The sequence below is a fragment of the Pogonomyrmex barbatus genome, unplaced genomic scaffold (assembly GCF_055798465.1).
Source record: "Pogonomyrmex barbatus isolate J1 unplaced genomic scaffold, ASM5579846v1 scaffold22, whole genome shotgun sequence".
NCBI classification, from domain to species: Eukaryota; Metazoa; Arthropoda; class Insecta; order Hymenoptera; family Formicidae; genus Pogonomyrmex; species Pogonomyrmex barbatus.
Window position 1 is genome coordinate 1,087,798 of NW_028297119.1, and position 24,729 is coordinate 1,112,526.

Genomic DNA, 24,729 nt, shown 5'->3' on the forward strand with positions numbered 1-24,729 from the left:
CTAATGCATCGCTCAAATTGGTCAATTGTTGTTGGTAGCGGTCTGCCGTGATTGTTTCACCCAGTTGTAACAACTCGTAATACAACGCACCTTTCCAATCCCACCAGATACAGAGCAAAACCTTCTTGGCAAGGATATTGAGCTTTGGCATCGATATCGAAGGTTGACCAAGGTCAACTCATGATTTTCTACGTTTAGGGTTATCATAAAGAATCCACTTTTCATCGCCTGTAATAATTTTGTGCAGAAAATCTTTTTTCCGGAACTTTGAAAGCAAAGTGAGTGCAGTGTCACGCCGACGATTTTTGTTGTCTTCGGACAATTCATGTGGAACTCATCTGCCTTCCTTCTGAATCTTTTCCATCGTATGTAAACGTACGGAAATGGTTTGCTGCGTAACGCCAAGCTGTTCTGCAAGCTTCTTTTCAGTTTGCGTAGAATTTATATCCAGCAATGCTTGCAATTCGTCCGTTTCAATCTTCTGAGGGCGTCCAGCACGCGGTTCATCTTCAAGACTGAAATCTCCTTGGCGAAATTTTTGATACCATCTTTTACATGTAGTATGATTTACAGCGTTCTCTCCATATGCAGCACAAATCATTGCAGTGGCTTCAGCAGCATTTTTCTTCAGATGAAACGCGAAGTGGATGGAAAATCGAATATGCTCTTTTGTTATTGCTATCGTGAACACTACTGATTTTTAAGGTTATGTGCATCAAATGCCAAACCGTATGGCATTTTAGAAGACCAAATGTCAATGCTTTCAAACCGCAAAAGGGCGAGAAAATATATAAAATTTAAATTGTTATTTCAGTTGTATGAAATCTAAAGCTCAGAACTTTTTTGTACACCTAATATATACATAAATAATATATAATATTAAGTCCCAGGCCTGAAGAACGCGCGCCGGCTCTGACCGCTACGCACATACGCGCGCTCATTCGTCACTTTTAATTTAATTTTATATATATATATATATATATATATATATATATATATATACACATATATATATGTATATATATATATATATATATATATATATATACGTATATATATATATATATACATATATATATATGTATATATATATATATATATATATATGTACACTGTTACAATTGTGGAGGACAAAATCATTTGAGTGCAGATTGTCCGACTAAGGAGAGGGACGTAAAGTGCTTTCACTGTGGCGAGCGCGGACACATAGCGGCGAAATGCATCGAAAAAAAGGTGCAGTAAGGGATAGTTGCGCGGTAAGCGAGCATTGCGACGGAAAATATTATAAGAATGTATGCATTAATAATCATAGTAGCGATGATAGACAGTAGCGATATGTGTTTGATGCGTGCGAATTGTTACGTTAAAGTGAATGCTCCACCTTTGAAAGAAAACAAAATCTATTTTCGCGACATAGACTCGGTTAATAATGAAACCTTGGGCGAGTTCGAATATCTATATTAATGATGTTTATCCTATTAAAATACGAGTGATACGCTCATGCGTCATGATTTAATAATCGGTGCTGATTTTCTAAGAACGGTAGAAGTTAGAATAAGCAGGGCTGAATTGTTAATTTTAAATCAAGAGAAGATTCCGAATTACCAGAAATATTCCAAATTGATTACATGCACGAAGCGGGCAAATTAAATGCTGCACGCCTTAACGATAACTGTAAAAATGCGTTAGAAAATATGATTTGAAGCTATAAATCAAATAAAACACGCGATGTAAATATTAAAATAAAATTAATTCTTAAGGACGATGAGCCAGTGTATCAGAGAGCGCGAAGACTTCCCGAGAAAGAAAAACAAATAGTGAAGCGGCAGGTAGACGAATGATTGCGCGACGGTATTGTGCGTCGTTATCGGAGTATGCGAGTCCTCTTGATTCTAGTTCGAAAAAAAAGGTGCGTATCGGTTATGCGTAGACTATCGACAACTATAAAACGGTCTCGCTTTCCCGCGCGGAGAGTGGTCAGTCGGTTACCAGGAGGAGGAAGCGAGGATGTTGAAAACAGAAATTCGCTTATTGTTGTTAGACGTGTATTGCAACAATGATTTATTCACCGAACAGAACGATAGTGGACGGTGCGTTGGAATGCACCGATCTTCGTGAATGATTGTGACCGTGGACGGACGAGACGGCGATCGGCGCACGTATGGTTTAGTGTACAAATGTGGCGGTCGGCGCGATATTGTTCACTGCGCGAAGTTCGGTGGCGCGGAGCGTGCGCGGCGGCAGCGGTGTCGCACATGCTCGCCGTGGATCTTTAAATCGACGGTGATGTTAAAGTGCGGTCGCGAGGGTGATGTATTCGCGAGGGCGTTTGACCGTTTAGATCGGAGAACGAGTGGGCCCGTTCCCTGCCGAGAGAACTCGGTTGATGGGGGGTGTACCCCTCGTCTGTCTCAGTGAGTGCCGAGTGAACTCAGCCAGCCGGGGAGGGCCCCAGCTGTGTGCGGAGAAAGAGGCGTCGATGCCGAGTGTACTCGGCCGACCGGGACGTACGCCGGTGCTCGGAAAGGAACGGGAGAACCCCGATGCCCGACGGTAGAATCTCGGGAACGGCGAAGTCGGATCGAACGGACTCGACGCGCTGGGGAGACCCCAGCAGCTCTCGGTTTGCCGTGAGAGATTTGGAGATACGGCTTCCGGCCAGGCAAAGCGAATTTGGCGCGTTGGGGAGGACCCCAACAAACTCAGGCTTTCTACCAGGCTTCGGATGCTCGCTTCCTTAAGACGTGCTCTCGAAAAACGAGTGAAGAACAGGAGTGATTTCTTGTGGAGAGCGATGCCTTTTTATACTCGAGATCGACCTCGGTATTTTCGGTCGGATTGGTCGATCTCGGGGTTAGCATCTCTCTCCCCAGGAGCGGAAAAAGGATCGGATATAATTGGTTTTTTGGGGATTATAAGGAATAGGAGCGGGGAATGTTCAAGAGTAGGGAAGGAATTCGGTGGGAAGATAACGGCGCGGTGCGGGGGTGGTCATGCGCTTGTAGACGCGGTCGTGGCGCGGTGCGGGATGCTCGCTCGCTTGTGTGACGCGGCGTCGGTGCGGCGCGGGATGCGCTAGCGCTTGGTGGCGCGACGCATGGCGTGGTGCGAGGGAAAACAGGCATATTTTCGTGGTATTCTCGCTTTGCTCCGACGCTTCGGAGTTCGCGAATTGACAATGATTAAAAAAGGAGGCATAAATGCCTCTTGCGGCCACTGCCGCACTCCGCCTATTGTTCGGCGGTTCCCGACGGATAGTCGGTCGGAGGAAAATCGGAGGAGGAACGGAGCGGAGGGATGCGATTACAACTAAATCAGAGCGGAGGGATGCGATTACAACTAAATCAGAGAATTGTAAAGGACCGTTATCCATTGCTGTTGATTGAGGTCAGTTGGATCGATTGCAGAGCGCGAAAGTTTTTACTACTTTGGACCTTGAGAACGGATTTTTTCACGTCGAAGTGAACAGACGAAAATAGTCGGAAAGTCACAGCATTCGTGGCAGTACGAATTTTTAAGGATGCTGTTTGGCTTGTGTAACTCACCAGCGGTCTTTCAGAGATTTGTTAACGCTTTTTTTAAAACTTTTATTAATGACGAAACGATACTGATGTATAGATGATTTAATTGTACCAGCCAAAAACTACTTTGAAAGATGCTTTGCAGAGGCTTAATCGGGTGTTCGATACGTGCCCGACGAGTCAGTTCGGGCTGGTGATTAATTGGGATAAATGTCAATTTTTAAAAACCAAAGTAGAATTTTTGGAATATATAATGAAATCGGGTAGCGTGCGACCGTCGGAGGCTAAGACGTATGCAGTTACGAGATTTCCCGAACCGAAGAATGTTAGGCAGATTCAAAGCTTTTTGGGCTTATCCGGTTATTTTCAAAAGTTTATCCGTAATTATTCGTTGCGCGGCCTCTAATGGGCCTATTGAAAAAAGATGTCATATTTCATTTTGAAGAGAAAGAGAGAAATGCGTTTAATGAGTTGAAGGCGATCCTGATGAGCAAACCCGTTTTAAGATTGTACAAAATAAATGCGAGTACCGAACTTCATACCGATGCGTCAAAATGGTTACAGCGCTATTTTATTACAGCGTGACAATTTGTTGTCCCGTATACTATGCGAGCGGCCGAACGACTCCGGAGGAAAAGTACGGTAGTTATGAACTTAAAGTGCTTGCGATTATAAAATCTCTGAAGACATTCCGCGTTTATTTAATAGGTATATCTTTTAAAATAGTGACAGATTGTAAGGCATTTAGTCTAACAAGTAAAAAAGATAGAGTAAAAAAGATTTATGCGTGCGAATTGCGAGATGGGCTCTACAATTGGAAGAGTTCAATTCGATCGAAATTCTACATCGTCCCGGAAAAGCGATGATGCACATAGATGCGCTAAGCAGGAATCCGTTATCCATGTGTATGAATGAGTATGAGGATAGTATCGCGAATTCGAAGAGCTCAACGTGAAGATGCCCACCTGCAAGAAATAATGAGGTTGGCCAAGATGGGAAAAGTCGATGGATTTGTATTGAGAGCGGGACCTTTGTTTAAATTAATTGACGGCGAAAAGTGAATGATAGTCCCGCGATCAATGCATTCGCAGATTATTCGACGGGTACATAACAAGGGGCACTTGTCAGCGATCAAAGTCAAGCAGATAGTTGAAAAAGATTATTGGATACAGAATTTGAGAACAAAGGTCGAGAAAGTGGTCCGTAACTCTATGCATTCTGGCCGAAAGGAAGCATGTAAAAAGAGAGATAAAAAAGAGGAATTGTTGCATCCCATTGAGAAAGACTCTCTTAGATACATTCCATCTCGATCATCTGGGACTGCTTCCTTCGACGCACAAGAAATATCGACACATATTAGTCATAGTAGACGCATTTACAAAATTTATTTGGTTTTATGCGGTCAGAATCACTAGCACAGCGGAGGTATTGACTTGCCTGAGGAAGCAGTCGCATGTTTTTGGGAATCCACGAAGGATTGTTTCGGATCGTAGTTCGGCATTTACGTCTAACGACTTTCAGAAATATTGCAGAGCAGAGGGAGTGCAGCATGTCCTTGTCACGACGGGTATGCCTAGAGTCAATAGACAGGTCGAAAAAGTGAATCGAACAATAATCCCATTGTTAACGAGAATGTCTGCTCTCCGGCCAGAGAAATGGCATCGGTACCTGGATACGGCACAGAAGTATTTAAATGAGACGCCACAGAAGCATCGGAACGACATCCTTTAATTTACTTTTCGGTGCAGATATCAAGATGAATGATGAAATCTCTATCCGTGAGCTGATAGAGAAAGAATTAGCTTGCATGTTTCAGGAAGATCGGGACGAGATAAGAAATCGAGCCAAGGAGAGCATTCGATAAATTCAACAAGAAAATCGTCAAGGATTTAACAGACGAAGAAAACCGGCTGCTTATACTATTAGTGATCTCGTTGCCATCAAGAAAATGCAAGCTGGACCTGGATTGAAGTTTGCGCCCAAGTATCTTGGTTCTTATCGAGATACAAGAATATTACGGAATGATCGCTACATTGTTGAGAAGGTCGGCGAACATGAAGGATCCTACGAGACATCCACTGCGACTGAATATATGAAACACTGGGTGGACGATATGGATGAATTGACGACGAGGACAATATCCGAAAATATCTGAGGACAGATATTAGCGCAGAATGGCCGAATGTAGGAAAGATTTAGATTATAGAATATAATTATGACCAGGTCTGATGTGCCTCGTGTTTTTCTATTGTATGCTTTTTCTATTGTCTCTGCGTGATATTATTTTGTTTGTCAGAAGACATTCCCCTTCGCGACGGTTGATCACGCGCTTTCTTCGTGAAAGCTTTTGAACGTGTCGGCTGATTAGGCCACGTAGTAAAATAAAGAGAAGGTCGGCTTTCGGGGGCCCGATAGTGGGAGAGTTCCAAAAGCGGCAAGAGCGAACGGACGTATTGATAGGAGTAAACCCCGCGTTAAGATCGATAAATGTTATATCCGAAATAAATAGCGAATATATTCTTTAAGAAAGAGAAAGAGTGACTTAATTAAAATTAAACCCGTGATCCTACAAATATATTCTTCCATAATTTCTAATCATTTTTCATTTTATTTTTAATTTAATTAAAAACCAATTAAATATCTAATTTTTTTAACGTGAAAATTAAATCTTCTGGATTTGATTCCACTTCAGCTTTTATTGGTTTTACTAGCAAAGAAATGAAACCAATAAATTTCACTGCTACTAACTGCACTATTTTTATTAGTAGTAGGTAGTAATTGAACCTATTTTCAAACAGAAGGAATATAATATAAAAACAAAATATGTACTAATTTTGATTAAAAATGTAATTCAAGTTTAGTATTACGTTTATTATATTACAAAAAATTAAACTTAAGAATGTAACGCTTAGAGTAAAACATGTTTACACAAACAATGGAACTTCTAATACGGCTGCCATCCTCCCTATTCTCCCGGATTTATTCTTTTGAAGGCATCCAAGCGGATTTCTTAAAACAATCCGATTTTTATGGTTTTTTTATTGTATTCGTATTATTATAGAACAATCTTATTATTAGAGGAGTGGAAGGCGATACTTACGTAGTAAAGAACACACTGAAATTTAGGAGTGCGTATTCTCTCCTTCGCGTAAAATAAATCTGTTAGAGGTCTTTCATTATGCCTTTCATAGATTTATATTTTATATGCATACTCGAACAGGACACACCTAAATCTCAGCGTCTTTTACTACTAAGTTTTAATGCGCTCCGCTCCTTGGACAATCGATTAGTTTTTACTTTATTGTATCTTATAAATTTAATTTGTTTTCAGAATTCAAAATATCTAAGCATAAATGCTGATTCAATAACAATTTGCAACATAAATTTCTAATGATGAAAAAAGATAAATATGATTGGAAAGTTTTCTGTACAATTTGTTCCACGAATATTTCAATTGCAAATAAGGTTGTTTGTTAATGACATAAATGAATATTTAAATATTTAAAAACACAAAACAAATTTCAGCAGAAGTCAAGCAAATATTGCTACATATGATTAAGTCTGATCTTGAAGATCCCATCCGAACAACTGAAGGTATAATAGTTTATCATACAACATGTTATCATATGTTCTTTAATTTTTTAGTATTATTGCTCTAATCGAGAATTATTTCCGGAGTCAGATATAACAAAAGAACTTACATGCAATCGCACCGAAGCGACAGCTATTACAAACAATGTGCTAGGTCCTTTATCGATTGCTGAACTCACTAATGATTTACAAGATGTAGCATTCGTAAGCATGTCCACTGAGGTTAGTAACCAGTGAAAATACAAAATTATTCCCCATTATTATTCAGTATTTTGATTACCAAAAGAACGGTCTCAAACAGCACACATGTCTAAAAGATATCTAAAAGACGTCTTTAAGATTTTATCAAAAAACATCATAAATGCGTCTTTTGGACATGTTTTAAAGACGTTTTGAAAAAGACATCTTTAAAATGTCTTGAGAAAAACGTTTTAAAAATATCCTTTTAAAGACGTTTTTAAGACTGTATCAAAAAGATGTCTTTTTGATGTTTTAAAGACATCTTTTCTAAAACATATGTAACTTCAAAGTCAATTATATAACCTCAATCTGTCATCAATATAACCTCTAAAAGTTCTAAATGACAAGTCTATTTATTTACATTACCGATTATAATATTTATCGAGGAGCAATTACATATATATTGAATGGAATAAATGATATGATATAATTTCGATATAATATAATCTATAAAAATATTGGCAGTCACTTCATCTAGTACTCCAATATTTTGTATTATTGTAATATACAAAAATTAAGATGAAACTATTCGAAAACATAAATAAGAGGAAGAATACGAAACAGAAGCTGAAATTACTTGATAAATTGGGATATTAAGGATTTAGTACTATACAACTTTTCTAATGATAATATTGATTTCTTGTAATAGATAGATCGTTATCGTTATAAAGTTGTGTAACTATTATATCAATGATGTACCAATTTATTAGGTAATTTTAAATTCTGCCTTGTATTCTTTCTCTTGTCAATATTTTCCGTATAATTAATTTTTATATCATTATAGAATGTCCAAAAGACTCAAAATCAAACGTCACGTCTAAAAGATGTCTAAAAAATGTCATTTATTAAAAAATAAAACTTCTTTAAGATATCTCAAAGATGTCATAAATCAGATAAATAAGATGCTTTAAAGACGTCTTTTTTTATAATTTAATAAAACGTCTTATAATAGTGTTGTAGCCAAGCGGTAGTCCGCTCGCTTTTGATTCTTAAGTAATATTAAGAAGATCATTCCTTGCCAACGCGCCGTTGTTTATGTTTATCGATAGATTGATTTGAGAGATTCGTCGGAGAGAATTATGAGACGGGTTGAGAGGAGACGCGCGAACGATTGCGAGCGCGAGATTGTATCACGACCTGTGTATATTTAATTGTTTATTAAAGTTCGTTGTTTAGTAAACGGCCTCTATTTACTTCCGCGTGACGCACGAGTATGAGTTGTGCGAGAGATCATCGCGGAAGTGCGACATTTTTGAAGATTCGTCCGGGGTGGCGGACAATGGACGTCGCGTCGGGAAGTGTCGAAAGACTGATCGAAAACGATGAGACATGAGGAGCATCTTCCGTAAGGAGGAAGACTTGCGTGGCGAGGAAAAGGATTTGCCGGAGGAGGACGAGATGACAAGTTTGGAAGCCGTTCTATACAGGAGAAACTTCGTCTATTTCGAGAGGAGCGAGCAATGCAGCGGCATGAAGCTGAATTTTTACAACGCTCGGAGGAGCTACGTCAAATGCCAGGCCAATTTAATTTTAATTTTAATTTATTTGAAAGAAATTTGGGAATTGAACTTAAGCCCGATACGTATTGTTGCGGCCGTGCGGTGTTCCGTTCAGCGCTGCTGAAATTAATCAATATCAATCGATAAGAGTTTGAATAGAGGATCGGCCCTTGGCAATGCGTCATTCTCCGACTGTTATACAGATTTGACGGCCAGATTCCGCGGTGGCCAGACGCGTTTCTGTACCGTTGTACCGTTGTACCATTGGTTTAATAAAGAGCGAGCTTTTCTTTAAACAATGTTCTTCCTTTCCGAAAGCGCTCCGCCGAGTAACGCGATCTCGGGAAGTAACGTCGCGAACGCGACAATTTTGGGGGCTCGTCCGGGATCGAATTTTTCGATTCGTGTGTGTGTGTGTGTGTGTGTGTGTGTGTGTGTGTGTGTGTGTGTGTGTGTGTGTGTGTGTGTGTGTGTGTATGTGTGTGTGAGATAATGGCGGAGCGACAAACGGAAGAGACAGGGACTGGACAGGAAGAGGCGAAAGGTCGGAGAGTGATCTCTGCAAGAAAAAGGGCCTGTACTCGAGCGGAAGGGCCGGAGGCGTCTCCGAATTTGGAGGAAATTCTTCGCTTAACGCTGGAGGAGCTTCGCTCTCTGAGGGAGGAGCGCGCTCGTCGAGAGACGGAAACATTTTCAATGCCCGATCCGCAGGAAGAGATTTCGCAATGTCCGATATCAGGCCAGTCATTTCCTTTTTCAAATTTTAGTTCTGACTTGAAACTTAAGCCCGATACTTATGACGGTAGTGTTCCGTTGCACGAATATCTTACGCAGTTTAATTTAATTGCGTGGGCGAATAATTTGGGAAACGCGGAGAAGGTTGTCGTATTAGCGTCATGTCTCCGAGGAAAAGCGCGTGCGATTTTGGAAGGGAGCACGGATTTTGAGAACTCTCAATTTGAAAATTTGGTCGTGCGTTTAGAGCTACGTTTTGGAGAAAATTTATCCTCGCAAAATTATTATTATCAATTTACAAATCGAAAACAGAGATTCGGAGAAGATTTAGCTGCATTAGGCTCGGATATCGAGCGTTTATCTCGATTAGCTTATCCTAAATGTTCTCCCGGAGTTCGTGACAAAATTGCTTATTCTCAATTTGTAGTTGCATTGTCTGATGTGAATATTAAACAGACATTGCAGCTGGAGGGGTTAACATCTTTGAGGGCTGCGGTAGAAAGAACTTTGGCTATTAAAATTATTAGGGAGAATTGTTTAAAAGAGCGGAGAAATTTTGATTTTAAAGAGATTAAAGATTGCTCGAATTATAAGAGCAATCCTGATTTAAACGGGTTCAAAGTAGAATCTCGTGGAACGAGGGGTTTAAATTTTAAGAAAAAGAAGAATTTTAAAATTCAAGAGAAAAAGGAATGTTGGCAGTGCGGAAAACAAGGGCACTTCCGTTCCGAGTGTCCATCACTTTCTGTGTTTGTTGTTTCACAGCAGGGAAAATAGGTTTTGTCGAACTTTCTGGGGCGGGCTCGACAAATGGAAGAAATGCCCCGGGTGTTTGTAGGCGTTTTGAGAGAAGGTGTGAAAAATCAGGAAATTTTGTTTTCCAAGGCTCTCTTAATGGGAGAGATTGTTTTTTTAAATTGGATATGGGCTCCGATGTGACCTTGGTGAGTAGTAAATTTATAGGGAGAAAAGGGAAGCGTTTTTCAGCAAAGGAAGAAAATTTGAGGTATCCTACGGGGGAAAGGTCCTGATCAGTTTTAAAATGTTCGCTAAGATAAAGTTAGGGAGATTTAATTTAGAGTTACCGATTTTCGTTGCCGATATTGGAGAGGATTGTATTTTGGGCGCGGATTTCTTTTCACGAATAGGGATGCAAACTGTAATAGAATCTTTTCTCCGTGGAGGTCATAGGGAAGGTTTTTGTCGTCGGATTAAGCAAGAGGACGAAGCTGTGCCCGCGGAGTTGGAAGAATTCTTTAATAATAATTCCCGAGAATTGGAGGAAGATCAGAGAATAGTTTTCGCTACATTGTGCGAGAATTTCGTGACGTGTTTTCGGAGCAAGCTGTTGCAGGAAAGTGTGAAGTTCTTCAACATAAAATTGAATTAATGGATTCTTGTCCTATCAAACAGGCTCCTAGGAGAATTCCAATTCATATGCGTTCAGAAGTTGAAAAAATTATGGAAGACATGAAAGAACAAGGGGTAATTGAAGAATCTTCAAGCCCTTGGGTTTCTCCAACAGTTTTGGTAAAGAAGAAAGATGGATCTCTTAAATTTTGCATTGATTTTCGGAAATTGAATGCGGTTACGAAAAAAGATTCTTATCCGCTACCAAGGGTTGACGATCTTCTTGATCAGTTATCGGGAAATGCCTGATTTTCTACTCTGGATTTGAAGAATGGTTATTGGCAACTGAAAATTTGTCCCGAAGATAGGGAAAAGACTGCTTTTTCTGTGGGAAATGGACTTTGGCAATTTGTTGCAATGCCTTTTGGTCTGTGTAATGCCCCGGCTACATTTGAACGTCTTATGAAACGGGTGCTTCGGGGTTTACTTTCGAAAATTTGTCTGGTTTATTTAAATGATATGATAGTATTTGGCAAAACCTTTGAGAAAATGAAAGAGAATTTAAGAGAGGTTCTTCTGAGATTTCGTGCTGCGAAACTTAGTGTTAACCCAAAGAAATGTGATTTATTTAGGAGACAAGTAAAATATTTGGGTCATTGGGTTGTTTCTTCTGCCGGGATCGCTACGGATCCTGAGAAGACTGAAGCGGTCACTGAGTGGCCAGTTCCTCAGAATAAGAAACAGGTCCGAAGTTTTCTTGGATTTTGCTCTTATTATCGGAAGTTTGTTAAGGGATTTTCTTCAATTGCGAAGCCTCTGTTTAAGTTAACTGAGAATTTGACTAAATTTGATTGGACCGGACAATGTCAAGAAGCATTTTTGAGGTTAAAACAGGCATTAACGTCTGCACCTCTTCTTTCCTTTCCGAAGGGGGAAGGAAAGATGATTTTGGATACGGATGCTTCAGGTTTTAGAATAGGGGCGGTACTTTCACATGTTCAGGACGGCTATGAGAGGGTTATTGCTTATTATAGTCGAGTTTTGAACAAACCTGAGCGGAATTATTGCACAACAAGAAGAGAGTTATTAGCTTTAGTAGATTCGATGAAACATTTTCATCATTATTTGTACGGAAAGAGTTTCTCTGTTCGAACTGATCATGCTTCTTTGAGATGGTTGATGTCTTTCAAAGACTTGGAGGAACAATTGGCTCGCTGGATGGAAAGGTTATAACAATACGATTTTGATATTGCTCATCGAAAGGGGATTATACACAGTAATGCCGATGGTCTTTCGAGACACTCTTGTGTAGAAGAAAAATATAGATTCTGTTCTAAAGTGGAAGTTCAGAGAGAGCTTTTTGAGGATAAAGTAGTTGCTCGTATTGTTTTGGGTGAGGATTCTTCTGAGGATTGGCGAAGGGCTCAAATAGAGGATCAGGAACTGGCAATGTTTTTACTTGCCAAAGAAAATGATTTGCGACCTTCTTGGGAGGAAGTTTCTTCGAAAGGATTGTCAACCAAGATTTATTGACATCAATGGCATGCCTTGGAAGTCCAAAATGGGATTTTGCATAAGAGATGGGAGGCTCCTAATTTGAACAACAGTTTTCTTCAGTTGATGGTTCCGCGAAGCAAAGTGAAGTAGATTTTAGAAGCTCATGATACTCCTTCTGGAGGGCATTTCGGGATCAATAAAACGCTGGAAAAGATCCGGAAGCGTTTTTATTGGGCAACCTGTAAGAAGGATGTTGAGGAATGGTGCAGAACCTGTAAGATTTGTATTGCGAAGAGGGGTGCTGCGGATAAGGGGAAATCTCCTTTGCAGATCTTTAATTCGGAAGCTCCTTTTGAGAGGATTCAGATGGATATTTTAGGCCCGTTACCTGTTTCTTCTTCAGGCAATAAGTATCTCCTAGTTGTTGTAGATTGTTTTACTAAATGGGTAGAGGCTTTTCCTTTGAAAAATATGAGAGCTACTACGGTAGCAGAAATTTTTGTTAATCAGGTTGTTTCTAGATATGGGGTCCCGTTGGAACTTCATACTGATCAGGGAAGGAATTTTGAATCACAACTCTTTCAAGAATTGATGAGAATTTTGGGAATTAGGAAAACGAGGACGACTGCTCTTCATCCTCAGTCTGATGGTCAAGTTGAAAGACAACATCAGACAATTTTACAGTATTTGTCAAAGTTTGTTGAAGAGAATCAAAAGGATTGGAAAGGATCGTTGGATTCCCATGTTTCTTCTTGCCTATAGGACCTCTAAACATGAGGCTACAGGCGTAATTCCTTCAGAATTGTTTTGCGGAAGAGATCTTACCTTGCCGATGGATTTGCTAAGAGATACTACTCCCAGTTATGGTTTTTCCGAGTCAGCGGAGGAGTACGTTCAGAATTTGCGGCAGAAGCTGGATGAAATTCATCAGAGAGTAAGAGAGAGATTAGAATCAAGGTCTTTGAAGATCAAATGCCGCTATGATCGAAAGGCTAGGCATCCCGTTTTTGAGGAAGGACAGAAGGTTTGGTTATTTAATCCTCATCGTAAGAAGGGTAGGTCTCCCAAACTACAAAACGATTGGGAGGGGGCCTTTTGAGATAATTAAGAAAATTAGTGATGTAGTTTTCTGTATTTCTCGTTCAGGTAGTCGGAAAAACAAGGTTGTGCATGCCGACAGGTTAGCTCCGTTTAGAGAAAGGGAAAAATTTTAAGTAGAGGTTTTCGGGGTCCGGTTTTCCAATTTTGACATTACTTTTATTTCTTGTTAATTGTTTTGAGTTACTGTTTTCTGTTTTATCTTTCTTTAAGCTTCCTTCCGTCGTGAGAAGCGTCGTGGAGAGATCCTCGAGCCTGAGCACCAAGCAAGATCTTCAAGCTCGTGCTTCAAATTAAAAAGAAGTCTGCCTCGCCCCCGATTTTCCGAGTCGTGGTTTTTCCGGGGGACGATGGGCGAATGCCGAGGCAAGGGCTTTGTGCGTCTTTTACGTGGACGTAAGGGTCCACGACGATTACTCCCACTTTGCCCGAAAAATGGAAGAGAGAAGTGCACAAAGCTCAAGACGAAGAGTCAAGAGTGAAACGCGCGAAAATTTCAAGAACAAGATTCTTTTGAAGAATAGAGAAGACTGGAATTAGAAGTAGCGGCGCCCGGTAACCTGAGGCAGCAGCCCAGGGTAGGAAGTCACCAGGAGCCCGGAAGTCTTTTCCAAGAGGAAGTTCTTGAAAGAGGAAGAATTGTCGGGACGACAATTTTATGAAGAGGGGGGCAGTGTTGCGGCCGTGCGGTGTTCCGTTCGGCGCTGCTGAAATTAATCAATATCAATCGATAAGAGTTTGAATAAAGGATCGGCCCTTGGCAATGCGTCGTTCTCGACTGTTATACAGATTTGACGGCCAGATTCCGCGGTGGCCGGACGCGTTTCTGTACCGTTGTACCGTTGGTTTAATAAAGAGCGAGCTTTTCTTTAAACAGTGTTCTTCCTTTCCGAAAGCGCTCCGCCGAGTAACGCGATCTCGGGAAGTAACGCTGCGAACGCGACAATTTTTGGAGGGGGCACTCGGGTATGATGGAAGTGTCCCGTTGCGCGAATTTTTAGCTCAATTTAATTTAATTGCGCGAGCAAAAACTTAGGGGGATTCGGAAAAAGGAGTCGTGTTAGTCGCGTGTTTGAGAGGAAAAGCGCGTACGGTTTTGGAGGGGGGGAGAGATTTGGAGAATTCGCGATTCTCCGAGCTCGTATCTAGGTTAGAGTTACGGTTTGACGAGAAATTTTTGGCTCAAAATTTTTATATGCAATTTACAAATCGGAGACAAAATTTTGGGGAAGATTTAGCTTCTTTGGGATCTGATTTGGAACGTTTATCTCGTTTGGCTTATCCCGAGTATTTGCCGGCATTACAAGATAAGATTGCGTGTTCCCAATTTATTGTTGCATTCACGGACGGATTTAATTTTATTAAATGAACACTTCAATTGGAAGGGCTTATTAAGAGTCGTGGAAAGGGCCATAGTTATTAAAATTATAAAAGAAAATAGTTTTTTCAAAACCTCAAGAAAAGGAAAAAGAAAGAAGATACGAGCGGAAGGACTTTAAGAAAGGGATTTGCAGGGGGAAAGGAAAGAGATTCTTACGAAAAGGATAGGAGATTTATAAAACAAAAGAATTTTTTTAAATTTGGAAGTGGAAAAGAGTATTGGTAATGCGGAGCCAAGGAACATTTTCGGTCTGAGTACCCTTCACTTTTTATTTCAAAGTAGGGAAATTCGGGTTAGCCAAGATCGGTGGGGAAAATTGAGCTCGGCTGAAAAGGAGAGACATTTTTCTTTGCGGAACTTCAAGGGGGAAATTCAAGTGATTTTTGTTTTCGGGGTTCTATTAATAGGTGAACGTGTGTTTTTAGGATTGATACGGGCTCTGATGTTTCAATTCTTAATAGCAATTTTGTTAAATCAGGTCGACAACGGCTTTGGGTTGGAAATAGGAAATTGAAATATCCGACAGGTGAAGTAGTTTTCATTGACTTTAAGGTTGTCGTTGGAGTAAAACTTGGTAAATATTCATTGGATTTCCCCTTGTAGCAAAAATACGTGATGTACGTAGCAAAAATTAGTGATGAATGCATCTTAAGGGCAGATTTTCTTTTTAGGGTTGGACAAAATAAAATCTTTGATTTAGTTTTTGAAGAGAAGCAAGAAAGAAAAAATTTTTCTTGTTCGTGGATAAGCGATCTCTTCAATAAAGTCTCAGATTTCTTGTTGAAATTCTTTGAGAGGAATTCTGAAACGTTAGATATTTCAACAAAAAACATGTTTTGCTGAATTCATTGTTGAATTTCAGGATGTCTTTTCTGAAAATATTGTTGCAGGAAATTGCTCAGTAATTGAGCATTCTATTATGATTGAGAAGTCTAACCCCTATTAAACAGGTTCCTAGGCGAATTCCTTTGCAAATGCATGATGAAGTGGAAAAGATTCTTGAGGAGATGAAGCAACAGGGTGTAATTGAGGAATCTCATAGTCCTTGGGTATCGCCTGCGGTTATGGTTAAAAAGAAAGATGGAACATTGAGATTTTGCGTTATAGAAAACTCGATTATAGAAAACTTAATGCCGAGAAGGATTTTTATCCGTTGCCCAGAATCGATGATCTTCTTGATTGATTATCTGGGAAATTATTTTGATCGATTATCCTGATCGATTATCCTGATTTTCTACATTTGATTTGAAAAGTGGGTATTGGCAGGTGAAACTGCGTCCTGAGGATAAAGAGAAAACAGCGTTTTCGATAGACAAAGGTTTAGGGCAGTTCACTGTTATGCCTTTTGGACTTTGTAATGCTTCAGCAACCTTTGAACGATTAATGGAGAAAATTCTTCATCAAATATTAAATAAAATCTGTTTAGATAACATTTACAGCAAAACTTTTGAAGGAATGTTAGGTAATCTTCGGGAAGTTTTTCTTCGTTTGAAATCGGCGAATTTGAAGATTAATCCAAAAAAATGTTCTTTTTTTAGTAGGAAGCTAAAATATATTTAGGCCATGAGATTTCTAGAGAAGGGATCTCAACAGATTCAGAGAAGATTGCTTATGTTTGGGATGGCCTGTTCCTCTGAATAAGAAGGCGTAGCTTTTTAGGACTTTGTTCGTATTACAGAAAATTTGTGAAAGATTTTTCTTTGATTGCTAAGCCTTTGTTTTCTTTGATTGCTAAGCTTTTGTTTTCTTTAACGGAAAATCAGTATAGATTTACATGGAATGAATAGTGTCAGGAAGCATTTGAACAATTAAAGCAATTTTTGGTTTTTTCTCCTATTTTATCCTTTCCGTTTGAAACAGGGAACTTTATTCTTGATACTGATCACGGATTCTAGTCACGATATTGGCGCTGTTTTGTCTCAAATACAGGAAGGTAAGGAAAAGATAAGGAATTATCGCATATTATAGTCGAATTTTTAGCAAAACAGAAAGAAATTACTGTGTGACTCGTCGCGAGTTATTAGCGATTGTGGATTCGTTGAAAAATTTTCATTATTTGTATGGACGAAAGTTTTTAATTAGAACCATATTTCTTTACGGTGGTTGATATCTTTTAGAGAATTGGAGGGACAGTTGGTCAGTTGGAACGTCTTCAACAATACAATTTTGAAATTTTATATCGTGCAGGAAAATCTCATGGAAACCGATGCGTTGTCTAGATGTCCTTGTGTAGAGAATGTCTGCAATTGTTGCAGTAGAGTTGAGAAGAGGGAAGAAGAAATTAAAGAGAATTATGTAAGTAGATTTGTTTTTGAAAAAATGGAACCGAAAGATTGGAGAGCGGCACAATTGGAGGATATCGTTAACATCCTTCATGGAAAAGAATTGAACAGACGTGCTCTCCGAAAAGAAATTGCTTCAAGGGATATTTCTGCGAAAATTTATTGGTCCCAATGGGATTCTCTTGTTCTCCAGGATGGAGTTCTTTACGGAAGATGGGAGTCTCCAGATTCTTTTAAAACATTTATTTTTCAAACAATAGTTCCGGAAAAAATGGTTCAGCAAATTTTGAAAGAAGCGCATGATTCTCCAACTGGTGGACATTTTGGTGTCAAAAACTTTGGCAAAAATTCGAAAGCGATTCTTCTGGACGATCTGTAAGCAGGATGTGGAACATTGGTGTAGAACTTGTAAAGTTTGTGTCGTTAGGAAGATCCTTCGAAAAAGAGAAAATCTTCAAATCTATAGTGGGTACTCCTTTTGTGTTTGGATGTTGTCGGGGATGAAGGATATTTCTCGAAGACGATGGGGCGTACTTCTTTCTACAGATTAATTTATTGAATTATAATCACACTCACTCCTCCTCATGCCATTCGCACCTGCACACACAGTCTCTGCTCACACACCAGAAATTTCTCGTCGCACACGCATGCGCTCAACCACACTTTCGAGCGGGCTCCTCGAACCTTACTCCTAACATTTTGGAAGAGTGCAAATGGATGTTCTTAGTCCTTTGCCGATTTCTATTTCCGGAAACAAATATTTGTTGGTAATAACGGATTGCTTCACTAAGTGGATGGAGGCTTTTTCTTTTAAAAACATTAGAGCAAATATGGTTGCTGAAACCTTTGTAAATCAGATTATTTCTAGACATGGTGTGCCATTAGAATTGCATACTGATCAAGGAAGAAATTTTGAGTCACGGTTATTTCAAGAGGTATCTCAATTATTAGGAATAAAGAAAATTCGAACTATCTCTTTCCATTCTTAATCAAATAGTCAAGTAGAACGTCAACATCAAACATTATTGAATTATTTAGCAAAGTTTATTTCGGAAAATCAGAGGGATTGGGATCGTTGGGTTCTATTGGGTTTATTGGCTTATAGATCTTCCAAAGACGAAGTCACTCGTTTTACTCCTTCGGAGTTATGTTTAGGGCGAGAATTAAGATTGCCCTTAAATCTTTTTCCTTTTCTTCCTCAGAGTCTGAAGTCTTTGCTTAAGGAAGTGGATTTTCATTTAAATTAAAAGAAAAGATGAGCCATATCCACAACATTGCAAGTCAGCGTATGGATTTAAAATCTCGGAGGACGAAATTTTATTATGACCGTAAGGATAGACGATTGTATTTTGAGGCCAGTCAGAAGGTTTGCCTTTTTAATCCTCGAAGAGTTCAAGGTAAAGCTCCTAAGTTGCAAAGTAATTGGGAAGGTCCATATGTGATAGTTAAGAAATTAAATGATGTAGTTTATTGTATTCGGAAATCGAATAGACATAGAAATAAGGTTGTACATTTGGATAGGTTAGCTCCTTTTCATGAAAGAAGGAATTTCTGAATAGAAAAATTTTGTCGAATTGGGTATTTTTTTGTAGAGGCCCGAAAGTGTCAATCTTTCTTCTTCGCCCTTGGGAGGGAAAATGATAAGTTTGTAAATATTTTAAAATATTTTGAAAGAAATAGATACTCGTTCTCGTTTCTGTTTTTGTTTAAATTTGCTGCTGTGTTGGCGGAAGATTTTCTTTTTCGAACATCAGGCTGAATTATAATTTTAAGAAGTCTGCCTCGACCATGGTTTTTTTTCCGAGAGACTTAGGGCGAATGTCGAGGCAGGGGCTTGGGGAGTTTTTAAAGACGTTGGGTCCACGGTAGATACTTCCCCTCCCCTTGTCCGAAGATTCAAGAGAGAAGTGCACAAGATACAAGTTCAAAACAAAGAAATATCAAGAAAGAAAAAAAAAAGGAAAAATGACCTCGCGCGGCACGGAATTTCCGGGAGGGCTGAAGTTGAAACTGGTTCGGCGCTCGGTAACCCGCAGCAGCAGCTCAGGGTAGAGCAGGAAACCGACAGATTCCTTGAGAGCTTCATCATGGAAGAAGAAGCTTAGTTTTCTGCGAGGGAATTTGGGGGTTCACTGGAATTGTCGGGACGACAATTTCGAAGAGGAGAGAGGTAGTGTTGTGCCGAGCGGTGGTCAACTCGCTTTTGACCCCCAAGTAATATTAAGAAGATCGTTCTTTGCCAACGCGCCGTTGTTTATGTTTATCGATGGATTTGAGAAATTCGTCGGAGAGAATTGTGAGACGGGTTTGACGCGCGAGCGAATTGCGAGCGCGAGATTGTATCACGACCTGTCTGTATTTAGTTGTATTATTAAAGTTCGTTATTTAGTAAACGGCCTCTATTTACTTTTGTGACGCGCGAGTGTGAGTTGTGCAAGAGATCGTCGCGGAAGTACGATAATATTTAAGACATCTTTTAGATGTCTTTAAGATGTCATAATGTTTTCTGGGGCATCACTTCAAAGCTCCTCGAAATAGAGACTACAGAAAAAGAGACATCAGATACAATTATTGAGCTTATTATAACAATTTCGTCGGCATAGTCTCTTGATGAAATGCATCGCATTTTCTGGAGACAACTGCAACATAAACTTCGGAAGAAGAGAGCGAATAGAGACCAATAATGTTTTCCATAAATTCAAAGCAGTTTTGAATTTCAAATTGTTGGTGTTGATTACTCAAAAAAAATTTATTTTATTATTATGATTCATATATAATTCCTGATGCTTGATAAGATTTGGACATGTGTTTGTGTGATAAGTTATCAGTACATCTAAAATATTTTGCAATTTATATTTTTTATATAGAATAATATAGAGTTTGCTCACGCTTAAATAAATTTCTTAATTAGCCTTTTGCTAACCGATCTGGCAACTGTTGTGAGCATTTATCAACATCTTCTTTTATCACTGTCGTATCACAACACGAACACATAAAAATCAATCATTACGTTTGTATACAATGCTATATTTTTTATAATTTCGAACAATTTCGAACAAAGCTATTTAAATAAGTATTATTAACAGCGTTGACTTTACTAGCCATTTGATTTATTGTTTCGATTTATAATTTCGAGAATCATTATATATATAATTTTTGCAATTTTAAATATATTATACAACAGAGGAGAATACAAATAAAAATACAAGATAATGGCTTGTTATTAAATCTCGAATTATTGGTTCATCTCCTAATGCCGTTGATCCTGATTTTATCATAAAAATAAAATGTCTTACAATACCAAATTAAAATAGTTAAATTATTTATTTATTTAAAATACATTACAATAGAAGGAAAAATATGTAACAGATCTCTGACTCAAATATAACTTTGTAACGGAGCATCTGTGAAAGCGGCCCACGTCAGCCGGGGCCGCCCAAACATCCCCGACGCCGACCGAATAATACCCACGCGCTGCTGTTCGGTTACGCGTCGATTGCATGACAGATCAGCTGTTTTTAAATTATTTTAACAAATCGTGTGTTGACGCGTCAGCACAAAATAAATATATAAACTCGGCGATTTTTGCGGAAAAGAATCAGATCTGTCCGATCATCCGACCTGTCCGCTTCCGAAATCACCGATCTGATCCGAACAATGCGAGAATCTTCTCGCACCGAATACCGAGCATTCTCAGTATTCACGTTCTATTCTTTCACGAAAAATCGGAGTATTCTCGGGTTTTTCTTCCACGGAATACCGATCGTTCTCAGTATTCTCGTTTCCTTCTTGTCCGGAAAGTCGGAGCGTTCTCGGACTTTTCTTCTACGGAATATCGGGCGCTCGCAGTATCCTCATCTCCTCTTCCGTGAAGAGTCGGAGCGTTCTCGGACTTTTCCTTTGACATACGCGAAAACACGTGTCGCGAAAACGTCTACGGTTGCTTAGCAACCCGTGCGTCCAAATGCTTTGCAACACGCAGGTCCGGTTGCCTAGCGCTGCGTATCTGACTCACGCACTATCCCGCGAAAATATTCCGTCGCATTTACTGCTCAACCGCGCCGCGAAAATCTCAAATACAACGAATACCGTCAAAACCTACTCGAACGACGTTGCACTGTGAGAGTCAAGTATATCATTTTGTATTCACTAAACTGCCAACTTTTAATTAGAATAAATCTAATTATTTTATTGTAAATTAAACCCAGACGTCTGCAATTTCTTTTCCAAACCCGGCATCTGACGAGCGTTTCCGAGCTTCCGAGCTACGTCCCCGCATCCATATATTATCCGATCGCGCAGGGACGTATTGTTACAACTTCAAATGTTCATGTGCAAAGTAAAGAAAGGACTTTTGTATGGCTAAACACAATTTTGAAATAAATCACAATGTCGTTATAATATTAGTGAAATATGATAAAGAATTTATTATTAGGAATTTATTATTATATTTAATATAAAAAAATATAAATTTCTAGAAAAAAAGACATTTTTCTTATTCTACACAATGTCGTTTGTTAATAAAATAAATATATAAGATATTATACAGACTTATGCATATTATACATATCATTAGTGTAATAGGAAAAATGTAAATACAAATCTTTGATATTACGAAATGATCTTTCATGACCTTTCAATTCAATTATGCAATTATGTGTTTGTAAAGTGATTAAAGTTGCTGCAATTAATATGTAATCATGTGTAATATCTAATATTTCAAAAGGAATTCATGTATGAGATGTGAATAAGTTGAATTTTTTTCAATCTTCTAATCATTCTATATGAATTCTTAAGCTCTCTATACGTCTTGTTTCTATAATTTCAGATTTCGTTAGATTTGATTTGCTTAAAACACTAAATAGCTTAATAAGTATGCATTTTTTCTTTTGCAATAAAAATTCTATATATTAAAAATTGCGATGTGTCTTCATTTCACTGTTAAGTGAAAGTATATTAAAATATTGACTTTTTTCAACTATCTGTCCTTCGAAATCTTTTAAAATTTATCGTTCCACCAAGTATATATAATATTAAATATTTGATTATATATTGATGATATATAGTATTGCACTTTTTATATTTTAACCAAGTAAGTGCTTGATACAATGAATTACATGATTTTTTAATTTTAATTTCAAAACAATCAATTATTGTACACTATTGATTGTATACTTTTGTATCTTGTATGAAAAGGAAAAAGTAAAGATACTTTTTTTGAAAAGACCAAAATATAAATTTTTTCAAATAATGTGCTAAAATAGGAATTATCTTTCTGTATTTGCATTACTAGAATTTTTTCCATATTCGTCGCCTAAAATCATAGAAGTATAATTTAATTTTCTCTAAAGTTAAACAGATATCCAATTTTATATAAATTTCATCTTCAAAAATTTTTTAAATAAATAGCATATTATCTTGTATATTGCTGAAGTAATCTCGTATATTCTCTGACAACTCGCGCTTTCTTAAGTCACCGTGTCGCTAATTATACTTTTAAAGAAAAAAGAGGGGTTTTTGGTGTTACATCATACAACTTGATTTTTATACACACGTGTCCCGTTTACTTTGTACGCAACATATTATATTGTTTAAAGAATTTTTAAATAAAGTTATCATAGACCAAGCTCATTACTCGCTTTTATTGTTCTGCCCAGTTCGCATTAAAATCATGCCAACTCTACAAATTATGGACCCAGGCGATTATTATTGCACATATTGAGGTTACCTGTGTGCTCAACTGTGCAGATTTTTCTTGCTTGAATTAAGCCTTGCTCATAATGGCTTCCGTGTCATATGGACCATATCGAATTATTGTCTAAAGAGAATTACGGTACATGGAAACTACAACTAGAGACCTTGCTCACGAAAAATGATCTGTGGGAATACGTTAGCGGCGAAAAGGTTAAGCCGGAAGCGATCAGCAGGCGGAAATGCTCTGATAGAAGCTTGGAAAATTGCGGACAAGATGGCCAGATTGGACTTAATTTTTTCTATTCATCCTTCGAATTATCGCAGATTCGTGGTTATGAAACGTCTCGAAACATATGATTAAAGGTTGAGGCCATCTATGCTTCAAAAGGATCTGTGAGGAAGGCGACGCTATCAGCAACTCATACTTCATCGAATACAGGTGCGAACATGAAGGAACAGATCGATAAATTTTTCGACACTGTCGATAAACTGGAAGCGATGAGTATAGATGAATGGTGATTTGCTCACTATGTTACTGTATAGTCTACCAACTTCTTTTGAAAATTTTAGATGTGCAATCGAATCCCGAGATGAGCTTCCCACCACTGAGGTGTTAAGAGTGAAGATTATGAAAGAGACAGAAGTCAGAAAGCAAGGGGGAGGAGAGATTGTCACTGCTCTTGCTGTAAAGAAAGGTAAACCGAAGAAATTTCAACGTCCTAAGAGAAAGAAGACTGATAAAAAGGAAATAAAAAATGGCAATAAAACTGAGAGATGTTACGATTGTGATGTTAGTAGGGCACAAAAGACCTAATTGCCCGAACAGAAGGGAATGTAAAACTCCAGAGAAAAGCCAAGAGTCAGCTAATACTGTTGACGAGTTATATGCTTGTCACATGACTATACTAATCGAAGAGACATTTGAAGGCAGATGTGGAATTGCTGCTCAATCCTGGATTCTTGAGTGGCTGCACTGCACATCTTTGTGCAGTGACGAGGGACGTTTTCAACGGATGTGCGATTCCGATAGGAACAGATTGAGCCTCGCAAGTGCTGTTGCAGAGATCAAAGGCAAAGGAGATGTTCTAATTACTATTATAATTGAACAAGAAAAACAATGAGTACAATTTCGAAATAATAATGTATGTATAATGTATATAAATATATATACATGTATAAATATGTATAAATAATGTATATATTTAATTTACGTACAAATTTGGTTTCGGTGGCAAAAACAACGGACACGGGATGTAAAGTAATTTTTGATGAGCGTGAAGCACGAGTGATAAATCGTGACGGAGACTTAGCGGATCATAAGGGAGATTTATATTACATTCGCGAAAATGTCGAATACGTGAAAGATCACAACCGTGATAGAGCGCTTCGAACTATTGAAATAGCACTATCGATTAGGTCTAAATGCACGAGATCTCGCATGTTCAATTAAAAATCGTGTTTCATCAAGAGTAAACTTGAAAGACATTGATCAATTAATGCAATGTACGATATGTTTAAAAGGAAAAATGACAGCATTGCCTTTTCCAAGAGACTGAAAATCATGCAATGAACCATTAAAAATCATGCACTGAGATGTTATTGGATCGCACAATGGCAGCAAATAGCACGCAATATTTCGTCGATGATTGTACAAGATGGGCTGATATATTTTTTGCGAGAAAAAAGTGATATATTCGAAGTGTTTAAGTCATATCAGGCTATGATGGAACTAATGATTGAAAAACAGGTGAAATGTTTGCAATTTGACAACGGCAGAGAGTACTGTAATACTGAGTTCGACTAGTATCTCACCAAAAATGGCATTGAGCGCAGATTGACAG

The 24,729-nt window shown here is 38.5% G+C and overlaps 1 protein-coding gene and 1 pseudogene across 11 annotated transcripts in view; both read right to left on the reverse strand.

Annotated features, from left to right (window-relative positions):
- The window catches only part of LOC105427296 (chromatin assembly factor 1, p105 subunit), a 798,730-nt gene that overhangs the window by 440,411 nt on the left and 333,590 nt on the right, over positions 1-24,729 (reverse strand). The gene's annotated exons all lie outside the window — the stretch shown is intronic.
- On the reverse strand, positions 6,292-22,775 carry LOC148936414 (uncharacterized; annotated as a pseudogene).